General features: G+C 42.1%; 1 long non-coding RNA gene across 2 annotated transcripts in view; it reads left to right on the top strand.

The window, feature by feature from the left end:
• The window catches only part of LOC134157106 (uncharacterized), a 180,367-nt gene that overhangs the window by 146,664 nt on the left and 16,309 nt on the right, over positions 1 to 17,394 (top strand). Inside the window, exons 4-5 of one of the 2 annotated variants that reach the window (XR_009962184.1) lie at positions 13,002 to 13,113; positions 15,037 to 15,275. This is a non-coding gene — a long non-coding RNA (uncharacterized LOC134157106). Of the gene's footprint in view, positions 1 to 13,001; positions 13,114 to 15,036; positions 15,276 to 17,394 lie in introns of those variants that run through there. The other variant, XR_009962183.1, reaches the window with a different exon arrangement.

Raw genomic sequence — 17,394 nt, 5'->3', positions numbered from 1 at the left:
GAGTCCCTCCCCAGCATCTCTATAGCCCCCATCAGATACTGGAAGGCTGCTATGAGGTCTCCACGCAGCCTTCTCTTCTCCAGGCTGAACAGCCCCAACTCTCTCAGCCTATCTTCATACAGGAGGTGCTCCAGTCCCCTGATCATCCTCATGGCCCTTCTCTGGACTTGCTCCAACAGCTTCATGTCATGTCCATGTGCAACAAACCGCAGAGGGCTATCAGTGGGAACGGGCCATCCTGGACAGCCTCTGTGGAACAAATGTGCCGCCCAGCTGGAGGTTTGGTTTCAAAATCACCTGCTCTGGCTGAAAATACAGGCCAAATATAGTGTCCTGTCAGCCACTGCCCTGTAATTACTCCAGGTCATCTGCACCTTCCTTGCTGCATTCTAATTGAGGTTTAACAGGTTTTGTCCTTGGTGTTTGAAAAACAGGCTTCTCTCGGTTAAGAATCAAGCCAATTAGTGTAAAATCTGTGTCAATTAATAACCACAAATGCTTTACCCACCGTTGGGAGTCTGGCTGTGAGGTAAAATAGCTATACTCACATGTTCAGTACACACCTCTGCAGGAGCCCGACACCACCTTGTTCCAGCAGCAGAAGGCTGCAAAGGGCAGCTCTGAGCTCGGTCACCAAACATAGCTGTGAGATATGCTGACATTCCTTGTGCAATTCTAAGGTTCAGCCCCCAGTGCTTCCACCCCTCAACAAACTCAAACTGAGCAAAAAGAGCATTGAAGGTTGTCTCAGGCAGATTGCAGATCAGGCTTTAGCTTTTCTCTAACTCTATTTCTCTTAAAACCCCCACAATTTAGGACACTTGTACAGTCAGCGGAAAACGGGAGAGAGGTATTCTCCTCCTTGCCTGCTACTAATAAGAAAAAGATTTCCTAAGCATGAAAAGCATTAGTCTCAGCATAATGTTTCTTTTATGCAAGCATCCGTGATTGCAAGGGAACTATGGTGTAATGCTAATGCAGAAGCAATGACCAGAACAAACCTTTAGAGTAATGGTTCCAAAGGCTTTTAATGGCTTGCTGTAAAGTATGTATTAATTTGGTTAAGAGACAGCCTTGTGCCATATCCTGAATATGGATATGTCTAAGAATTTCCCTGGGTACTCCCTGGAAAGGTTTACCATTTCCATCTCCTGGTAATGGGGCAACTCACAGATCTAAAGATGGGCATTTTCAAGGGAGAAAATGCTGTGTGAGACTGCTGTCTTCCCTACTTTAGTTATGGCCACATACAGCAGAAGTAACTCTGGCCTTCAAGTTGCATTTGGGACTTTGTTTTTTCTGGAGTTGTTTGCAATCTTGAAAAGACATCCAATTTACTAAGCAGAGGCTGTTTGTAACTGTGGGAAGCAAAACTCATTTCTCCATTGAGGCCGATTCTTCTGTGCTTTTGCTCTAACCACTTCTTGGTTTGCTGCTATTTTTAACTGCAATGTAGCTAAAATAAATAAAACATTTGCCTACAACAGAAAAAAAAGGACATCTTCAGCCTCCAAAACAGAGGTGGCTATTGTCATTGTGATTATCTGTGGGAAGCTGAGATGACAGTTCTGGCGCAGCCCAAATCGCCTTGACTTCTTTTGACCAGAAGATTCCCCCTTTATGCCCACCCATGCCTTCTGATAACTGGACAACTTAGATGCAAGCACACCAGAAAGAGCTGCCTTAAGTGCAGTAATTCTGTGAACAAATATACAGCATCAGGCCACTTGGATAACTTAGACCAGGCCCATCAATTATGAGCTATCATCCTCCCAAAAGAGACTACACAGAAAACATTAAGTATTCAGCAATACATCAGCAAAGCTAAAACTGTTTCAGTGTAATAACATGAATCACTGTTTGGCCGTACGCTCTAGTGTCTGATACTTTCTTAAGAAGCCTGTTGGAATATCATGGTATTTGCAGCACTGGGAGATATAACTGGGTTTGTATTGTGGCTATTACATGATAAATGGCTAAATATAACCTTGTAGATCTATGCACTGCAGCAATACTACACATTGACTTCTATGTTGGCAGTTTTTCCAAACAATTACCAAAGGCCCAGTAAAATCCTGCAATAGTAGGCACCAGCAGAGCCTGAATGACAATAAGCCATTGGTGTTTCTATATAGAAACACATATTCCTCTCCTAAATCCAAATTTCTACATGCTGGTTTGCTCTAAATCAAAGCTGTGACCACAAAGGGCTGGCAAGCAATACTGGTGTTTTTCCATACTCCCACTATTCGTTGAATCTTTATTTGCTATCTGTTTTGTTTATGGTTTGTTGCCCTGAGAGTTAGCCTCTAATACTTGTCTTAGAAGGTGGGAGCATCTCACTTTTATGCATCTGAAGTCAGTAAATGGGGACCTTGGCTGCTTTTTTTGTTAGTGTTGGTTTTGTCATTACTGATAGCACCACTGAAAAACAAGGCAGAGTTAAATGACCACTGAGAAATGAGTTCTTTCTCTTAATATAACACCATTCTACAGGGACTTGGAAAAGGATTTAGATGAGTCGTGTAAAGTAACACTGAGCACCTTCCAAGTGCAGTGCTTTAGTGAAAGTTGTTCATTACTTGTTTAATAAAGATCATGTGCCCTGTTATAAGCATCAGAACTGCAGTCCATTAATCTTGGGAGAAATTTTCCCTCCAGTTCAGATCCTGACTTGACGTGGAGGGAAGGGGGGGGTGGGGGGGTGGGGCAGGGAATGGCCATTGAGGGTTTTTTTCCACTTTCAGGAGAATGGCATGTTCCTCAGGGAGACAGTAAATTGAAATTAAGGCTGTTTCAGTTGGCCTACAGGATATGCCTGCAAATGTAGACATATCGGAATGGTGAAAAAGTCTGTCTGTGCCCATTCATATAAAGTGAATGGGTTGTAATGTTCTCCAGCCCTTGGGAACGGTGGCTAGATTGAGGAAAGAAGGCAGGAAGAATGAGATGGATTTGACATAAGTATATTTAAGTGCACTGAAGGCTTTCTCTCCTCCCTGTGGTTTAATGGTATATTCCACTGGGGTCTACAAGGAAGAAAGAGAGTGAATCCCTACAGCTTTCCTTTTTAAGGATAACAAATCTTAAAACAGGTGTGAGCACAGAAAGATCCTCTTACTTGTTGTTTTTAAGTCCTTCTCAGCCAGCCGGCACTCTGTGTGTATTATTATCATTCAACAGAGTGAGCGCCGGGGAGAGGGGACCTGGAGGGGAAGAGGAGCTGGAAAAAATAAATGACCGCAAATGAATAATATGAACTAAGTATGCCGGTCATGCTCTATGAAATTTATTATACTGTGGTTACCAAGAAGACATATTAGCCAGAGTAAAAAGAACAGAAAATAAAAGGTTGCAGTGTAGGGAAATACCTTCTTGCCTCTTGGCAACGTGTGAAACATGGGAATGAGCATGACGGGAAGCTCAGGCTGCTAAACAGCTTCCCTAGCTGAGGGGGCAGGCTTAGGCTGTCTGAGCACAGAAAAGCGTTCTCTGAAGTTTCTTTCAGTAAAGTATCAAGTGTGCGTGAATGGGCAGGAGGGGACCCCTTTGATGTTTTGTCTGTGCCAGTGAAGCAGTGGCTTTCCTCATGGGCAGTGGTCCAGGTTGGGCATAGCAGAGGCAGCAGCACAATCTCAACTTGCATTTTCAGAAGCCACTAAAGGAGGACCCAAAACGGGATGCTCATTGACCAGGACCTGCTTTCAGGGATTCCCACTTGCTGTGCACCCTGCTGGGGATTTCAGAGCAGATGCCTGAATGTGGATTCCTGCTTAGAAAGAGGAGGTGAGCACCGGCTGGCATCTCTGATCCCTGCCCACCTCCTCCAAGGAAGAGTTAGGCAGACAGAGCAAGCTCCAGTTGTTGCTTTGAGGGCCCTAGAAAGGTCTATGAGTCTTTCTCACCTGTGGGAGGGTATCATCTGAAGTTAGGACACAAACATTAAGGGGTATTAAAAGCAGAGTAGGTCTCACTGAGTCTGTGGGTGTTTGGAAATGTTTACTGGGAGACTTTGCCAGGGATCTCATAATCCATGTGAGGACTAAACAGTGATTTTAAGGAGAGCAATCAGCTGAGCTGCAGGGGTTCACAATATGTAACTCATAATAAACAAGAAATAAAACTTTCTTATTCCCATTCTGAAATGTTTACTGAAAAGAGGAGAAAATAAACCCCAAACTCCAGAGCAGGCTGCCCCAAGTGGTTGGACCTTTGAAACTTGGAAGGGAACTTTACAACCTTTGCCCATATGTTTCTGCCCCCCCTTCACAAGTCTGGCAACTTTGCAGAGGTTTCCCCTTATAGCTGTGAATTTCACATGGAAATGTAATGGTTTCATCAGGAGTTTTGCATTTCAGCTGCAATAAAAGAAGAGATAGGAATCAAAGACAGTTGTTCCAAGGGAGTGGAGTCTGTAGTGTATAATTACGAGTCCCTCAGCCAAGGGCAAATGCTTGAACTATTTCAATTCTTTTATTACTCTCTAGAACACAGCCAGTGAAATGTTGCTAACGTACAAGGCTGCAATTGCCTCTCTTGTGTTCCCTTCTCCTTTTTGCTTTTGTTCGTCTCTTGGACAGGCAGGGAGAAAGCAATGCTCTTTCCCTGGATATAGCCCAGCAACACTATTTTTCAGTGAAAGGACTTTTCACCTCTAGAAAGTTAACACCATTTTAATCCCAGGTAAGATTTCATGGGTTTACCATGAGCTACCTGAGAGGATTTTTGGCCATGAACAAGGAGGACCACCATGATTACCTTGCCTGCAAACCTGAGGAAATATGTCACAGAAGCTAAAAACATCAGTTTTGTTGGATGCAACCCTATTTTATTACACATCATCTTTGCTAATTAATTGGTCTTTGTGCTACCGTTGACACAAATATAAAACAGCCCACCCGTTTAAATTTCATTGTTGTTGACACAAGTGGGAAGACTATTCTGAGGCCGGGTTTCTAATGAGGATTTGTCTTAGGCCAGCTAAAGCGGACCTGGATTTCATTGCTCTGGTTTGTTTCAACAGTTGTCTCCATTACATGCTGTAATTCCTGCATGTAGCTTTTTCAACCTGGCATAAGGACAATAGGTAATTCAAATATCTATATTGTCCCTGCACCCTATAATGGTATTACAATGACAATTTTATTACTCTCATAAAATTTTTGCAACTTCCCCACAGCACATTGTAATTTCACCGATGGTTATAAAAGGTCTTAAATTATATTTGTACAAAATTGAGATGAATGGGGTTTAGTATTAATGCATTTCTCATTGTGTAACAAGAATTTTTGTCCCTTTCCTTTTGCCAAGTGCAGAGAAAAAGCAACTCAGTTCAAGTATTTGTCAACTCCCATTAGAAATATTTAATACTAATAAAATTTATGGATTTAGTTTCCAAAGGATACTGCCAGCAAAGTTCATGATTACTAAATCAGTACTTAAATACAACCATTGTTCACCTTATAAATTTATATATGTTTTTTGACATATATAAAGTGCAGCTCTGGAGGCTGAGTCAGCAGTGGAGAAGCTTTTTTCTTAATTCAAGGTTATAAAATAAAAGAGCCTTATTATGAACGAATCAGCAATGATATGTAAAATGTTCCATAAATGTTTTCTAGGAATGGTTGGCAAAATACATTCAAATTAAAGAGCAGGTGGATCTTGCTCTGTTCCTCCAAACAAGGCATTGTAAATTAAGCCACAGGTAATGAGAGTGATTGTGTTTTTATAAAGTTTGCTGTGCTGATTTTAGAGAAATCAGCCTTACTAATGATCAAGAAGTGAAGTGTGAAGTGCTGGTGTTACCAGTTTGAAGTTTCAGTCTTCCTGGTCAGTTATCTACGTTAAGAAGTCTTGTTGAATTGAAAGTGCAGCAAAGTCCTAAGCAGTGAAGTGCGAAGGTATAGTTTGAGTTGGCTGGAGTCCATGCAGCTGTGATGAAACAGGAGGGGAAAAAAAAGATGGCATCAAGGGAAGGGTAAACTCTGCTCTTGACATCTGCAGCACTGAAAAAATATTGCAGAGGAGGAGAGAAAGAAAGATGAACATCTTGATTTTTATTATGCATAAATGCAGCACCATTTCAGAGGCAAGAGTATGAAAAGTTTCTGTTCATGCTCTATTTTTGCTTGTCATTTTAGTCCTTTCTGGAGGCTCTGAATTCAGACAAATCCACCTGCAAGGCACTAATGAATTTATCGTTCAATACATAGTCAAAGAAAATTGACTCCAGCAGACAGGCTTTAACAGAAAAAGAATTGGCTCAGGCAGGACAGAAGATTACTAAAAATACAGAGAGCAGAGCCCATTTTATTTGCAAGAGAATCTTCTGCAGACTTTTAGTGTTTTCAATTTTGACTACATTTGTTCAGCTGGCTGCAGCTTTTGATTTCTGGATGTTTTGATATTCTTTTATTATTATTTTGGGTAATAACTCCAGCTTCTCTGGCTGGGATGCTCCTTTAACTTTTTGTTCCACATATGAGGAGAAGAATAATTGATGCTGTAACTCCCTGAGGCTCGCTGAGCTCCTGGGAGAAAAGGGGCAGCAGCATTTCATCTGCAGAAACGTTGCTTGAATGAAAAACAAAAAGCTGAAGCCACATGTTTGCAGCAAATGTGCTTTAACTAATGGATCCCAGCATATTATTAACTCACAGTAACTCATAAATATGACAAGTGTTTTTTTCACTTTACACCAGCGTCCAATTAGAGCCAAATGACGAACAGTCATTCGCAGCTGAGCCGGTATCCCCGGGCGGTACTTATCTCCTGAAGGATTGTCTGCAGGCATGAGGGAGGTGAGCAGGGAAGAGGGTGGCAGGAGCAAGCTGTGAACACGAGGAGACATTACAGCAGAGCTCTTGCGCGTGAGGTGAAGAGGACAGTGTCGTCCATCATGGTTCCTGGAGCTGGGACTTGCAGCCATAAAGATGACAAGGAGGGGGAGAAAATAAGGCTTGTGGGGCTGTGTTGGGAGCTGGAGGGAAGGGCTGAAGAAGGAATTATAGAAGGAAAATTTCCTGACAAATTAGCTTGTATTTTCTGGTTTCATTTCTGACACGCGGAAGGAAATGCTCTGTGTTTTCTTAAGGAAGTGCAAATTTCTCCACTTCATCCATTTTAAATCCTCGCCCTTAGGCCTTTTGTACTGAAGCATAAAGTTTGGAGGCCTTAAATGGTCATAACGTTTCCCTGTAGAATTTGGCCTGAGAAACCTACTAACAATTCTGAAAGGCTAAAAAGGAAAATCATTTTACAGCAATTTGGCAACACCCATTTATAGGGGGGTTCATATGGAGCATCAATTTATTCTCATGCTTTCTTTACCATATTTGATGAAATATAAGATGCAATTGGAACAAGCGGCTAAAGAAAAAAGGCCATAAACTTTGAAATGGTGTTGTAAAACACACAGTGTGTTAACGTGAAATAAGTTACAGACTTAAAAGAATTTACAATGGCTTGCTCATATAATAGTAATACAATGGGCTTGCAAGTTGCAGATGGTTTCTGGTAAATCTGGTATTTTAATACACGTTCTCCTTCAGTGAAACTGAGATTTGGATCTGGATAATAATAACTCAGTGACACTGGAAAGCAGAGTTAAAGGAAAACTAGTAAAAGGGGGAGGGGGAGAAATCAAACTAAAACAGAAAGCTTAGCAATTGTCCACCTAAGTGATACTCCAACTTATTTCTCTGTGAAAAAAAGTGTTCAGTTTGCAGGTGAGTCACAAAGTCAAGTTTCTTCTGCTTTCCCCATCTCACTCAGTGGCCCTTGTCCTGTGAGTGGGATGTGTGTTTCCCAGGACTCTCCACCCCTAGGATGGGGTGGGAAGTTTGGTATGAATACAGCGGGAAAGAGAGAGGAGCTGGAAGAGGAGATGGACACTCAGCCCCTGTGCTAACATGTATTCCTCCCCTGCACAGGTCCCATTGCAGCTCTGGAATGCCACAGCAACCAAATCCTGTTGCCAGAATGTTGCAAATCCTGTCTCCAGAGGGGCAAGTTCCAAGGCCACGGAATTCTTTTTGTTGCAGTTTTTATTCATATTCAGGGTCTTGGATGAAAGCATGGCCACAGCCTTATAGCAGTGTGTAGTAACAATGATTTAAGATTGAATCTGCAGAGCTGTGGCGTGGAGAAAAAATAGCCGCACCTCATCTGCATCTATCTGTATATTTCTCTGTAAGAAGAATCAGTTATCCTTAAAAAGGTACAGGGTATTTCCTTAGAGGTTTATCAAAAGATATAAGATCTATACTTTTGTTGCCTTCCTAGAGAAATCTGTTTGGGAATGAACCATTGCTACTTGTTGTAGGGGAGAAGTATTAATGCCTTGTGACTTGCATAAAGGGGTCTTTACAAGTTGCACAGAGAGGTTGTAGCTGCAGGTATTCACAGCCAAGTTTGATGGGGCTCTGAGCAATCTGATCTAGTTGAAGGTGTCCCTGCTCATTGCAGAGGTTTTGGACTAGATGATCTTTAAAGGTCCCTTCCAACCCAAACCATTCTGTGATTCTATGATTATATTCTACAAGGATCAAAGTGCTTGAGGTTGTTTGCATCCTGACAGTGGACACATGAATTTGTAATTGGCAAGGACTGCAAGATTTCTTACATGTGCTGTGCCTGACAGCATCATTTCCCAACAGTGCTGGTTTAGAGCAGAAAGGTAAGATTTATCTGTTTCATTCCTTCGAAACCTGGGCTCAGCCCAGTGTTTGTGTACGATAAGTTGGCAGAGAGAATGATGTGGAGCAAAGCCATTGGCCCTCAGTAACCACCAGGTTCTCTCTGAGGGCTGTATCTGCAGGGCACATGGTGGAAACCTTTTTCTCCTGTGTGGATCTCTTCCACAGGGAAGCAGAGACCATTCCCCCATGCTGCCAGTATGCAGCTAGCCAAAGGCTATGACTACAGCACCGTGTCTATGGTAAAGGTCGGCAGCAGAAGCCATGTACAGCTTTCAGCCCAAGTACAATCAGTCTTCTTTATGCAGGCTCCAGGCTCATGCAAAGATTTTCAGTTTCAGTGCTCTCCCTTCTGCCTTTATCAGTGTAGGTCCTGCACGCTGGAGCCTGAGTTTCCTGAAATGGGGAGTATTCCATTTCTGGGCATATTTGCACTTTTCACTAGCAAAATGGGGATGTTCTGCTAAAAGGAAAATATAAATTGTGCTTAGTTCTTTGCTGACACTTCAAGATTTGTCATTGGTTCTTCCCTCTCACTTAGTCTGGGTATAGTACAGATGTAACACACATTGTGCAATGTGGATGCATCAAAGCAGGAGAGAAGGGTCATTGCACATTTTTTTCAAAGAGGGAGCAGGCAGGGTCCTTCCACCCTACTCTAGTGGTTGCAGATCACCTTGCCCATATTTCCTCTGCCCTCAGTGGAGGCACTTTGAGAATATGATTTCCCTCACTCCATCTTCCTTTGGCAACACCATGAGGTTTCCAATGTGACTGGGACAGCTCTTATCCAGCAATATGATTTCTGCCCCAAGAACTTGTTCCTGTTGCATAAAGACCAGGAGAAGCAGCTCTAAGGAAACCCAGGGCAGATCCCTGTCTTCTCCCATGAGGACAAAGCAACCTTTTGATGGAGAAAAGGAAAATCAGTGCAGTTGACTCAGGCCACCATAGGTACCCAACTGAAGGTTGTCAGGCTTCTGTTAATGACTGCAGTCTGGGCTTTCAGGTAGCTGTGGATGGCATCTTTTCTTAGGGCCATATTAGGTGACTAATTCCTGCAAAGAAGACAGTGCAAGAAGGCTTAGTGCACTGTTTTACATAATAGCTCTATTGAGTCTGTTTTATTATGAAAGGAAACTCTTATGTTCTGGAGCAAAACTACTTTTTGAAGTTGAAAGAAAATACTGGAAGCTGATGAAATTAAACTGAGGAGAAAAACATACCCCATTATTTTCTTTGACCACATTGTTTTGCTTTTTAATAGATGTTTGGAAATGTTCTGTTTCTAGATTTAACATTTGTATGAATCTGCTACCGGAAACAAATGTCACAGAAAATCTACAACAGCATTAGGGAAGTCAGGAAAAGGGAAATCAGTCAAGTCAATATTGATAGGGACAAATCTCTGTTTAGTTTAGCTTTATGTCCCACAAAGAAGGGGAAGGGAGGAGGGAGTGCCAGGGAGGCGCACAGAGAGAGTGAGCCTTTCTGCGTGTAGTGTTTGCCCTTATGGGAAAGGATTTCCAGGATTAGCGTTCCCGTCCTGGTTCCTGAAAGGGGGATAAGGAAAAAAAGAAATGTGATCCGTAAGCGTCTTCTCCCAAACACTCTGAAAGGCAACCACATACTGGAGTCATGTGTTGTGTGTATATGGACATGTTAAGTAATCTCAGACACCTAATTGTTTTTCAAATGCCCTTTTGCATGGCTTAGGGAGAGGGATGCAGAGAGGAAACGCATACACCAGAGCAAAGTGAGCCTTAATGCCACAAGGCTGCTCCTTGTTTACACCAGTGGGATGAGATGAGAACTGGGCATTGCATTTAATTGTACATCGGTATTATATGAATCATGTGTATGCTCTGCTTTTCACACTCTCTCTACAATCTGATTCAAGCACATGTGCACTGTATTCAACAGAGACCTATTTTTTACCCTTGTACAGTTCAGGCCTGAGGTCACCTACGAGACAATATGAGACAATGCCAGTACAATATTTTTTTGTATCAGACTTGCCAAAACACCACAACTCCCTCTGTGTTTAAAAAAGAAAAAAAAATAATAAAGAAACCACAAGGAATTTTTATTTTGTACAACCCCAATCAGAAGGCAGAAGAAGCTGCCAAATTATATGATAGAAACTCCTACGCACAGAACCCAGTAGAGCTGTAAACTAAACTTCTGTAGCTTTTCAATTGTAAATCCAGATGCTTTTATCCGCAATTCTTCTCAATGACCTTTCACTTGAAAGTCAATTTGTCAGTCTACTCACAGCGTCTGAAGAAACCATCAAAGCCACAACACCAAGTTGTTCTGAAGATGTTGCTCCTTGCGCAATGGCAAAGATGCTACACTTGTTTCCTGAGCCCACATCTTGCTCCTGCTTGCAGGACTTGAATGTGTTCCTCGCTCCAGACAATAGCAGCAGCACACAGCCTTGCCCACTACAATCTAGGTAGAGGAGGAAGGGAAGGAAAATTACTAGGAAGCACAATATCAAAGGTATTTCTAGTTGTTATGCCTGATCTTCATCAAAGGTGTCCCCTTTGATAAATTTACCCTTTTCTGCAGCTGAACACCATTGGTTACTCTGAAGGCAAACACCGCTTGAATGCAATGGAAATAGCTGAATAACTTCCATACTGCTATAACACAGATGAATTTGGGCTCTGGTTTCAGGGATGGGTACACAATACAGTGCTGGGCTTGGTTCCCTGAGCTGAGCGCTGACTCTAAAATCCCCACCCAGGCAAGGGATACTCATGTCAGCATGCAGACTCAGTCACTGCAGCACCCGCTGACAGAGAAAGCACAGAAACATCCATTTGGAAAAAGAATTCAAGAGCTCAGTCAGATGTTTCCTACACCTCTTGGGCCTGAAAAACAGGCTCAAGAATTTCCAAAGTTCAGGCTCAATTATATTTCTGGTGCTTTTCAAGTTTGTATGAGCCAGAAATGTGGGAAAGCAATATTTGGTGAGGGTTGGATGCTCTTGTTTGTTTTTGCGGCCAACACAGGACCTGCCAAACTGTGAGGATACAAAAAAGAACAAGGAAAGTTGCATGCTGTGGGAGGGAGTTTTAATGTGTGTTTTCTAACATGGAGGAAATTTACATATAAGTTTTAAGAGTAAGCTTCTGGCTGGTTCTAATTACCACCTACCAGCTGATTCCATCAATCCTAAGGCTGGTTTCGCTCCCAAGTGTCGGTTATTTTTACTGCTATTAATTCCTATTTGAGTGCTGACAATGTAATCAGCCCGATGAAGAAAACAGAACTGAAACTCCTACACTGCTGAGGTCACGGGCTACAGGACAGGAATCAGCAGATGATCTGAGTGGGCTTGAAGAAAGTGCTGATATTTTCAGAAGATATTTCCCTCTTCCCCTTTTTAGATAGCGCCTGGGGAGGGAAAACACATATAATAGGTGGGAGGTGCTGTTCATGTGTCATGAGAACAGAGGATTCAGGGACACAGAGGAAGGAGCAGAAGGCATGAAGAGTCTCCAAATGAAGAAAATTGGAGAGATACAATCAAAAGTGTCAGCTACTGCAGAGCTGCCCAGGGTGAGGGCACTTCTGGTAAGGAGGAGAGCAACAGTTAATGTTTGGAAAGCACGATCATCAGGCTGACTAATTCTCCAGTTATTGATGAAAATATTTAACATTGGATGGGGAAAAGGTCAGCAAATATGACAGTTACCCCCAGAGATGCAAAAATCAGTCAGGATAGAGCCAGACCTGCCCTCAGCTGTCATCCAAATCTTCTATGGAATAGAATGAAAAACTTTTCAGGTTTGGAAAAGGAAAGAAAAACTGGGTGAGTCTGGAAGCAGAAGTACAGGACTATCGTGAGGAAATCTGTTGCTGGCTCAGTCAAAAACAAGCAGTACTGGAAAGCTCATGAGAGAGTCTGTGTTTGTATGATTCTAGTCTGACTCCTACAAGAAAAAGGGGTCAAAAGTTTATCCAAAGTTTAGCCAGTACCTGAACTTTCCAACGCTGAGCTGAACTGAACCTCTAACCCAAATCACTCCTCCAAATGCGATATTATTTAGATCACTTTTTCAGTTAACCCACTTCATGCTCAGCTATTAGACTGCCTTCATCCTGCCTGCGCTTGCTTACTAACATGCATCTTTGGAGTTAAGATTCCTACTGTGGGGATGCAGAAATTGAGGCCAGGGTCACTGTGAAAGACATTAAACCTTGCCCTCCTCCTGATTGCTTTCCTTGTACTCTTTCTATGTGGTGCCTTGGCATGCACATTAAACCATTTTATATATCCCTTACACTCAGGTACGTGACTCAGCAGGGGAGATATGGGCTGGACGGCTGCTATCACTCAGGCTGATGCTTTCCCTGCCAGACCATCGATCTCACTGCTACATGGTGCTCTCCTGGATTGCCAGTGAGTCTTACCCAGTGCCTTTGTCTTTAAACTGTCCAGCCTTGGCAATGGGGCAAGGGGGTCTCTGTGTGTACCTCCACTGCAAGAAGAGCCCAGCATGAAAAAGCTATGGTGTCGCTGCGGTATTAGTGCACAGTCATGGTGCCTAGTAAATAAGCCAGGGTCTAAATATGGGAGGAAGTGTGAGGTCCCAAGGGAAGACTGGGATGGGGACATTGCTACTTTTACCTCAGAGTGGCTCCACTGGCACTCACAAGCCCTGCCTAGGGCTTTTAACCATTATCTATACACCACCAGTGTAAGGAGAGCAATAAATTCCACCTCTTGCATGTCTCAGTGCAGATACAGTTTGAAATAGCAGAACTGTGTTGCAAACCAGCCAGGCCAGCCTAAGAGGAAAAATAAGTTCTTGTAAAGCAACCCGTATATAGCTTTGTCAGCTGTAGGGACTTCAGGCAGCAGTTATATGTGCTGAGGTGATGCTCCTTTATGGAAGCTCCATACTCCACAGCAAAAAACTGGTGAGGTTCCACATAGCCATGAGATTCAAATAAAATCCTCAAAATTATTTAAGCTGTGAGGTATTAAAACCCAAAAAGTGAACTCTGAGGCTGTGTAAATTCAGGATCCCAAAGTCGCCTCAGAATTTAATCCTTAGGCTTAATCTGTAGAATGACACTTGTTATATCGAAAGCAGAGAGGCTCTGAGATTTATTCCAACAGATAGTGGAAAGGTATCTATTTATAAAAGAAACTTCTCAGGTTCCCCCAGGCATTTGTATTTTCCCAGTTGACTTTTGTGTTTCAATAGCAAGAAGAGATGCAACCTATAGAGAGAGATGCCACTTTTCTTCTGTCAAATACTGCACATTCCAGAGTGCTTGCTCATGCTACATCCTTCCCTACGGAGCTGCTGCCTAACTTTCCCAAAGTCGATATTAATATCACAGACCATTATAATACAGTTATTTTCATGGAAGCCTGGGAGGAAGTCACGTGGCATTAATTGGTCCCTGGTGCCCATAAGGGCTTCATTTAGTTTGTTGGTTTTACTCTCACAAGCAGTGATGAAGTGAAAAGCTGAGGAAGTAACAGTGATTGTTCTAAATGAGTATTTTTTAGTACCTGTTTTGTTAATGAATCATTGTTCCACTTAATTGGATGAACACATTTATTAGGCAGTACGAGGACACATGCACACACATTCTCCGCCGGCCAAACTGAGTTTTCATACCTTCTCTATGCCTGCAAGGGCTGGACTGCCCCAGGTACTGGTGGCAGTGTATTCTGTCTAATACCCTTGAACCAGGCATCACCCCAGGAATGATGCCTGGAATTCTGTGTCAGGAAGGAGCACATTGTGATGGCTATACAGTCATCTTCCTCTGTCTATGTGCTTTATTGAGAAGCTCAAAACAGTAGCAACACACATACACACAGGACCACTAGAAGGGTCTTTCTTGACAACTACTTCTGCTCCTGTTACCTCTCAGTTCAAAGCGAATAGAGCTCTTCCACTGGTGCCACCTCGTATAAACTGTATGTGCCTGATTTTGAGACAGTTAGAGCCAAGAATGTAAAACTGTTCTGGTTATATAGCTGTTATATACAGTGCGTGTGTAAGTGTGGACACTGGAAAGCAGGGCTCTCTGTGTCTGACTATGTGCAGCAGAAAGGAGAGCATGATCCTGCAGGCAAAGGACAACTCTGAGAGCCCAAAGAGCTGTAGTCCCATTGGTGACATGTAACTTCTACAAGAATTAGTTAACTCCCTTACTTCTGATAATTTATGCTGCTGTTAGGATGTGTTTATAGCTATTTTGCTAGAGATGGTTAAAAAAGCTGATTCCTGTCAAACATCTATTTCAATGGAAGTTATGTATGGTAACAGTTTTTTTTGTCACAATGTGTGCTTTTTGTCAGATTTTTTTACCTTTCACTGAAGAGTTGAAAACCCTCAGAACCAAAACATTTTGGTTAAAACCAGCAACAGTTATATTCAATTCAGAAATGCTGTTGTAGTACCTCACAGGAATAGTAATTTGACTGCCCCATTCTTCTTCAGGATTTAGAATCCCCAGCTAAATACCACCTCCAGTATGCATCTCAGGGGGGACAGTCACTGTGAACCATTCACACAAATGGATACCAGAGGCAACTAATCCCCACAAGGTGCCACAGCAGCATTTCCTACTTGAAAGTTTCCTCTTTTCCCCTCCCTCCCCTCAGAAGCTTTCACCTTTGGAGGTATTTTGGATGAAAATCCAGGTTTTCAAGTATCTCTGAGAAAGAATTTTTCCACCATTTTTAATGGAAAAAAAACTAGGGTTTGGTATTTACATATTTTTGTGCCATATTTCTTAGCCAACAATCAATGTGAAAGAAAACTTCTAGCAGAGAGAGTAAAAGACTGCATCCCTCTAATCCACTGAATTTAGAAACTATCCTGATGTTTGTGAGCAATGACATTCTGAGGCATACGGTGGTGGATGTTTTAGCAATAGCACACAGCTTTTGCCATGTTCACTTCAGGTTCTTCCAAAGCTCTCCTGTTGCCAAAATCTTCAGCTTCCCTTTTCTCATCAGAAGAAGGCTCCAGTCTCATCTTTGACACAGCTTGTACACTACAGACATGCCCAATCAATACAAAAAGTCTTAATAGTATTAGGAACTGTATAGTAGTGCTGATGGAAATGTTTTCGGTAGGTTGACACTTCATTAAGCATCAATTTCAATATTCATTAAGCATATTGAATAGGCCTCTGAAAAGTTACAGATTATCCATGGCCGTCTTCCTGCCTTTTCCCAAAGCCCTGCCTTTTAGAATATAGAATTGTTTAAAAAAGGAATTTAAACATCATCGAGTCTAACCATTAATGGAGCGCTGCCAAGTACACCACTAAACCATGTCCCTTTGCCACATCCACATGTCTTTTAAATACTTTCAGGGATGGTGACACAGCAAATGTCCTGGGCAGCCTGTTCCAATGCTTGACCACCCATCTGAAGAAGAAATGTTTCTTAACATCCAGTCTAAACCTTCCCTGGCACAACTTGAGCCCATTTACTCTTGACTTCTTTTGGGTAACCAAGGAACCCATTAGAAGTAAAAAAGGCCTCACAAAAGGGAAGTCTGATTTTTTTATCTGAAATCAGCCATTTCAGTTCAATTCCATTCCATAAAGAACTGAAAGGCTTTTTTGTTTTTATTCCAAAGCCAAATGAAAACAATTTTTGAACTTCAACAGTTGTTGCAAAGTGGAATTGTCATTTTGTGGACAGCACCACTGAGCATATGGTGTTACTGTCAAATAAATCTCGTTTAATATCAAAATGAGTAATGTTGCACTGATTGTGTTCTTTGGTGTATTTTTAACTCACTTAAATCCTATCTCTTCTCATCTAAACAGACCTTTCAGAGAATCAAAGAGTTTTGCTGCAGAATTGAGTCCATTTTGCTATGCAACATATTTTGTTATGCAAGCTATCCATTTTATTATGGCCTTTGCTTTGCAAGGACCACCACAACAGGAAAAAGTCTGTTTGCTTCCCCTTCCTGGGAGCATTGGACATGTTGCAAGAAAGCCTGTTCATCAAACAAGTTATAGTTCAGTTTTGCTGTTCCAAGTAATATGGGTAATCTGGAGAAATATTCTTAATTTTTTCCTAAGGGAAAATATTCCCTCTAGGTCTCAAATATAGGGTAAAAAAAAAGTATTTTAATATATTTGAACTCATGACATGTCTGTGAAGTACAACAGTGTAACTACATCCTTTACACCTAAGGGGAGCTGAGGTTCTGGGGTGTGAAAAACTCACATCCTTGAGTATTTTGGTGCAAAGACCCTGACATTAAGGGTCTTTGCACCCTTGCATTTCTTTATTTTTTAAAGAGGTATAGGATAATTGTTCTGCAGTTTGCTTGCATTCAGTTTTATTTTGAAACTTCTTTCTGAAGTAGGAGCTGCACACATACAGATCAGGGTGAACAAGTCATTTCACCCCACTCTGTCTCAATTTCCCTGTCTGTACAGTGAGAATGATGAAAGTTCTATAGAAGTATTGAGTACACATGGGCAGAAAGAGTAGGTCAGTTAAATTTCACCTGACACAGAACAGACTGAGTGCTTTTTCCTCTGTGTCCATGTTCCTGTCAAATGATGCAGGACAGTTAGTACTCATAAACTAGCATCACACTTTGAATTGCTACATCTTTGGTATTAACAGGCATAGCTCCATCCACAAAGCTGCACCAAGCAACCAGCAGAAGACATACAGCTG

Source organism: Pezoporus occidentalis, unplaced genomic scaffold, assembly GCF_034315485.1.
Source record: "Pezoporus occidentalis ecotype Australia unplaced genomic scaffold, CSIRO_AGI_Poc_V1 ctg93, whole genome shotgun sequence".
NCBI lineage: Eukaryota > Metazoa > Chordata > Aves > Psittaciformes > Psittacidae > Pezoporus > Pezoporus occidentalis.
This window is presented reverse-complemented; position numbering and strand designations above follow the sequence as displayed.